At 42.6% G+C, this 6694-nt stretch overlaps 1 long non-coding RNA gene across 1 annotated transcript; it reads right to left on the bottom strand.

Annotated features, from left to right (window-relative positions):
* Positions 1-5055: 5055 nt before the first annotated feature.
* LOC116544996 lies at positions 5056-6694 on the bottom strand. Its single transcript, XR_004266128.1, has 2 exons — positions 6640-6694; positions 5056-6128 (listed from the first exon to the last, which is right to left on the bottom strand). It is a non-coding gene; the product is annotated as an uncharacterized LOC116544996 (long non-coding RNA).

Raw genomic sequence — 6694 nt, 5'->3', positions numbered from 1 at the left:
AGCTTTCCCATCGACCTCCCATAGATCATTGGAAAGGACCTGAGGCCTCGGTTCTAATACCTGGTTTGTCACTAACTGATGTGTGGTTTGGGCTTGTCCCTTGGTCTCTGTGAGTCTGCTGCATCCTCATCTGTTACAGGTGGGACTGGACTTAATTGAGCTCTGAGGTCCATAGAGACTTGGCCCCTTCACGTCCTCATTATGTCAACCAGACATCAACTTAACAGAGGACTTCCCTGCAAAATGTCCTCTTCTTCCTACAACAGGCTGTTTCTGTATAGGCATGTTTCATGCTAAGCACTTCTTTCTGGAGGAAGATGGCAGAGGCCATTTTTCTGCTGAGACAAAGTGATTTGGAGAGTCACCTGACCCCTGAAGAGGGAATGGTTGGATCCAGCCATCCAGCATGCAGTGAATTGGAGCAGGGATCTCGGCACACGGGGCAGTGGGTAGGCTCCCCTAACCTGGGGCACCTGCTGTTCCTCCAGACCGCAGCGCATGCTCTTAGCTCCTCCTCTTACCTGGCTCTCACCACACTCTTGGCTTAATCACCACATCGCTCTCACTGCAGCTTCAGGTAGCCACCAGCAGGGCCTGGCAATATCCACTGGTTTGGTTTGGTTTATCTTTGTCTGCAGGTGAACTCCCTAAGGGCTCTGCCGCGCACTCCAGCCTTGTGACCCTTGCCTTCCAGGAACCATGCAAGAAACGCAGCCACCAAAGGTCCTTAAAACAGCAGGAAGAGTGGGCCTGTCCCCTTCTGTGTGGCTACCTATCTGCTGAGGAGCATCTGGGCCTCGTTCCTCCAAGTCCACTGGAGGGTCCAGAAAAGGGAGTCAGAGGTGTGTCCTGGTGGAGCGGGAGGAAAGGCAGAAAGCCTTTCTGACAGCTATGGAATACCATTAGCCAAGGCCTATTTGGCCCAGCACAAAGCAAAAGATGTGTAGTTTGCATAGAAGGTATTGTGAGATTGCTTCTCAACAGCCCCAGCAGCGTGGAAACTAGCAACAGCACACTTCTTGCCTCATCAGCTGCCCTGAGACGGAAAACTCAGTGGGTGTAGGACTCTGATTCTGATGAATGAAGCATGTGGTCCCAATGCTGGAGCTCCTCTGGCAGGTTCTAAAAGCACAATACTGAGCCGTGGTGCTCTGCTGGACAGTACTGGCAGGGACTCAGTGAGCGCTGCTCACAGATCCACACCTGACCCTGTTGGGTTGAGTCAGGCTGGGCTTTGTTCTGCACTGTGGCATCTGCATTCTTTGAGTTCACATCATGAACGTGGTGACTTCCCAGATACCATCTCAGGCTTCAGCTAGCCATCCTATTTCTTTTCTTCTATGATACCCGAATTGGACTGAACTTACTTCAAGTACGCTGTCCCATTTTGTCATCCTATCTTACCTCGGGGAAACTGGGGACTGATGGCCTGACCAATTCTGTTGAAATTCTTGCATAGAGCAAACCTGTGCTCATTTTTAAGTGGCCTGGGAGAGGCCCCCAGCCATAGTAAAGCCCAGCCTGTGTCTTCACAGTGCTGATACATGTTCATGTGTATAAATGCATGATATAGATTTATGTATGTTGCTATCACCATCTGTTGAAGGCCAATATAACTGGTGGACAGGTCGGGGAGAGAAAATGGAAGTCTTTTTGGTGATTATTAAAGCAAAATACATATTAAGAAATAAAGTTTTTCTTTCACTGCTTTGTTTCCTATTTCTGCACCAATCCCTTGGCAGTTTAAAGAACTGGAAAGAGAAAATGGGAAAGATAATCTGTTTAAGAAGTGCATAGTCTAATGCTTGAACTCTTAACTTTAAAAGATTAAGGTTTTTCTTTGCCATTTTGTCAGAATCCCTAGTCTGAAAACATGAAAGAATGGTTCTTAAACTCTGTGTACCTTAGAAGCAGCTGTGGAGATGATAGGAGCCACACACTGGTCTCCAACCCCAGGAGATTTAGGTGGTGTGGGCTCTAGAATCGCCTTTTTATAATATAAGCACCACAGGCGATTTTAGTACATGAGGGCTGCAGATCACACTTCATAAAAACAGTGTTCTGTCACATTGAATCAAAACTAAAAATCCATTTAAGACGCTTGAGTCGAAAAGTATATCATTCCGTCAACTCTGACATAAAATTTTGAAAATGCTTCTTGGGAAAAGTTCTTAGCTACATGCTTTGATCCCCAAGATTAAAATAAAGCTATCACTTCACAATTATTTATTAGAAACATTTAAAAAAGAAAACCAGGTGGGAGGTGCAGTAAGATCATGGAATACAACTCTCCAGCAATGGTCTCCCTGAAAGAACATCCAATGGAACAAGTATCCATGCAAGAAAACACTTTCACAAGAGCTAGGTAATCAGGTGAGAGATCAGAGCACCTGGTTTTAGCATAATAATAAATGCATTCAAGAAGGCAGGAAGGATGGTCTTGCATTGCTTCTGACACCTCTCTCCGAACCACAGGAAATGCATCTTTGAGAGAGAATCTAATGGCTTGTAGACATGGAGGAAACTCAGTACCAGTCTTGCCATAGTGAAACACAGCCCTGAACAGAACCCAACAGTGCTTGATTCCAGGCTGATGTAAGCAGAAGAAGCATTTAGACTCACCCTGGGCCACAAGGGAATCAGCTGCCCCAGGAGGAAGAACCCACCAAAGTTCTGGTCAGCTTTATCACTGGAAATTAATTGGGCTTCAAATAAATGTCAGGGGCAGGCAAGCTGTAGTGACCACAACACTCCTTGGGCAAACCCCGATGTTGCATAGGTCTGGAAGACGCTGGACTTGAGGCCACAGCCAGTATGACAGCAGCAGCTGCAGCAGCTATGGGAATGCTTGCATCACCCCTCCCCATACTCCAGGCAGTGTAGCCTACAGAGAGATTCCTTTTGCTTGGGGGAAATAGAGGAAAGTAAGCTAGAGGCTTTACCTGGGAACCCAGAGAACAATTCCTGATCTTCCCCAAGTCCAAGAGGCCTGGGGACCTGGGAATCTGTAAGGATTGCAGTGTACCTGGGCCTAGGGTGCCCTGTAGTACAAAAATGGATGTAGTGACCACTGGCTTAGGGAACTCCTCAGCCCACTTTGAATTCCTGGAAGGCCCTCTGAAGGATAGGTACAAATAAGACCTGACTGCAAAGGCTGGAATAAATACCTTATCGCTCAATGCGCAGATATTGACAAATATCAACATTATCAAGAACATTTAAGTCAATATGACCTCACCAAAAAGACCAAGATAAGCCACCAGTCACCAACCCTGGAGCAATGGAGATATGTAACTTCTCAGGAAATTTAGAATAATTATTTTGAGAAAGCTCGATGAACTTCAAGAAAACAGAAATAATTCAAAATCATATCAGAAAAATTTGACAAGGATACTGATGTAATAGAAAATAGCAAACAAATCCTGGAGCTGGACAATGCCTGAGTGAGTGTCAGTAGAATTTATTAAGCAGAAGAATTAGTGAGCATTAAAACAAGCTATTTCAAAATACAGTCAGAGGAGAAAAAAGAATAATGAGAAGGAACACAGAATGCTTAAGAGATCTAGAAGAGGGCTTCAAATGAGAAAATCAAAGATTCATTGGCCTTAAATAGGGGGTTAAGAAGGAGCAAAGAGTAGAAAGCTTCTTCAAAGAAATAATAACAGAAAGCTTTCTAAACTTAGAGAAAGACATAATATTCAGGCACATCATGGAAGACAGTGTGGCGATGCCTCAAGGATCTAGAAACAGAAATACCATTTGACCCAGCAATCCCATGACTGGGTACCTACCCAAAGGATTATAAAACATTCTATTATAAAGACACATGCACACGTATGTTTGCTGCAGCACTGCTTACAATAGCAAAGACTTGGAACCAAATCAAATGCCCATCAAAGATAGACTGGTTAAAGAAATTGTGGCACATATACACCATGGAATACTATGCAGCCATTAAAAAACGATGAGTTCATGTCCTTTACAGGGACATGGATGAAACTGGAAACCATCATTCTCAGCAGACTGACACAGGAACAGAAAAGCAAACACCGCATGTTCTCACTCATAAGTGGGCGTTGAACAATGAGAACACATGCACACAGGGAGGGGAACATCACACACTGGGGCCTGTCAGGGGGTGGGGGAGCTAGAGGAGGGATAGCAGTGCGTGGGGAGATTGGGGAGGGATAGCATTAGGAGAAATACCTATGGAGGTGATGAGGGGTGGAGGTAGCAAACCAAAATGGCATGTGTATACCTGTGTAACAATCCTGCAAGATCTGCACATGTACCCCAGAACTTAAAGTAAAATAAAGAAACAAAGGAAGATACACCCTGGAACGTGGTTTGTTCCCAGTAATTTGAAACATTTAAAGAATGGTTAAATGATCACTTGACAGTTATACTACAAACAGGAATAAGACAGCCTGAGTTAAACATCATTACTTTGAGAAGATAAATTTTAATGCCAATTTTCAATCTTTAAAATCTTTGGTTTTATTTTGAAAAACAATCCTCAATCTTAAAAAGATCATGGCAAAGAAAAAAAAGAATTATAGTCCTTTTGCTTTTTCAAATAACAAACATGGAAATGAATTCTTATGAATGTCAACAGTCAATATAGTGTGGCATATTAAGAATTTACTTTCGTATAATGGCTAAGTTTAGAGAGATTACATTTCATGAGAAAATATGAATTTTAATGGATTTTCTGTTCTGTTTTTGGAAACAGCTGTGTCTTTTAGTGTATTCTCCTCCCTGTCCACATATGTGGAATCTGCCTATTCTCTTCTCTTCTGAAATAGTTTAAAAGACTCAAAGAGAATGGCCTGGGCTTTACATATCCTTAGTCTGATAGACATTTCTCTAGCTGCTAACTTAAATAGATATTAGCAGCCTCTGTCATCAGCCAGAAATTAACAAAATTAGCAAAATCTCTGTTTTGCTGTGGCCTTATGCTGACGGTCTTATCTTAAAGACAAAAAATTTTCATTGTATAGATTAAAAATAACTTTGGCAAAAATTGAAATGCGGGCAGGGATTTTTTTGTTGTTTTTCAACAACAGAAACTAGCAAAAGCAAAGATACAGTAAAAATAGAAAATTTCCAGTGTACAGATGTAAACATAATAATTGACACAGCCAGGGATGATTAATGAATAATAAAATGTTGAGGGATGATCATTTGAATACAGGATATTAATACTTTTAAAAACCATTTTTCCAATTACTTCAGTATAAATGTGTCTCTGAAAGGTACAGATCTGGCATCACGATCATGGTGATAGACAAATGGTGGAACAGTCCTGGTATCACGATCATGGTGATAGACAAATGGTGCAACAGTCCTGGTATCACTATCATGGTGATAGGCAAATGGTGGAACAGTCCCTGTATCATGATCATGGTGGTAGACACATGGGACCGTCTCTACCTGCAGATGGGTGAGGTAGCATTGACCCTGCAGTGTTCCCGGAAAAACGCTTAGGCTGAATTTAATCATGAGGACATTTTCAGACAATTTCAGGGTATAGACCATTGAGCCAGACAGCTGACCTCTCCTCTACAAACAAGCCCATGTCACCACCATCAACGACAACAACAAAAGGATGAGGAGACACTTTGGATTCAAAAGAACTAAAGAAATGTGGCTACATTATCTTTTTACTCTTTTTCAACCCAAAATGTCTTTTCTCCTTTTAGTTGTGTGATTTGTGGTGACATGGGCTCTCTGAAGGAGACAGGTCAGTCATGCTGCTCACTGTTCTACATTCTGAAGTTGTCTGGAGATTACCTCAGACTATGAAACTCAGGCTAAGCGTTTTCAGCAAGAACATGCCGTTGTTCATACTCTGCACCGGCAGAGTCCCATGTGACATGTTGTCTTAGTGTGGGAATATGACCCCTATCCAGAAGACCAGGTGGAGTGTTATCACTGTCATAGTAAGAAGCCTACTGTCCATGTCCAAAGTTAAGCTAACATGCTCTTCTACAAACAAAAAAATGGCATATGTGTAAGCCTGGCATGTGTAATAAAACACAAGATATGCTGTATATGTTGAACACAATATATCCAGTGAGTACCAGAAGACTTCAGGCTCTTCTGCTTCCACCAGCTCCATGCTGAGCCTAAAAAAGGAGGAAAAACCAAAGAATAAGTCAGGGAAAATAAGACACTGCAGAGCCCCAACTAGATTTCATGGGTAGCACAAGAAAGTGGTTAATAAAGAAAAAACATAGATCCATTAATAATGCAACAAATTATTGCCTTATGCTGGGATGGACAAGAGTAGGGTAAAAAGAATGAAAGAGAAATAGAAAGTAAGCTCAGTGAACCGTCCAGGTGACACACTGATGAGGGAGTAAAAGCACACTCTGAGTTAGTGCCCTCAGGACGCACAGTGTACACTGATCATAAAGACAAGTATGGTCAACCTACAGTAGTTAGTAAATGGTAAGGGGAGGAAGAAATGGAAACCTAAATATCTACTGCAATGAAAACCAACAGCAGTTTTAGTAGGAATAATTCAGGCTTCATTGAAAAGATGGTATCGACATTGTCAGCCCACTCTGTTTTCCCTGGACCTGGCATCTCCAGGTGTCAACACAACATTAGCTGTTCACAATTGCCCAAAGTTACCTGGGGCACAGCGAGCCTCGGTCTTCTTCCTCTTCTTGGTCCTTTTTAATCTCTG

The sequence above is a fragment of the Sapajus apella genome, unplaced genomic scaffold (assembly GCF_009761245.1).
Source record: "Sapajus apella isolate SASKATOON/1434 unplaced genomic scaffold, GSC_monkey_1.0 scaffold239, whole genome shotgun sequence".
NCBI classification, from domain to species: Eukaryota; Metazoa; Chordata; class Mammalia; order Primates; family Cebidae; genus Sapajus; species Sapajus apella.
Note: the sequence above shows the minus strand (reverse complement) of the source record. Positions and strands in the feature narration are given on the sequence as shown.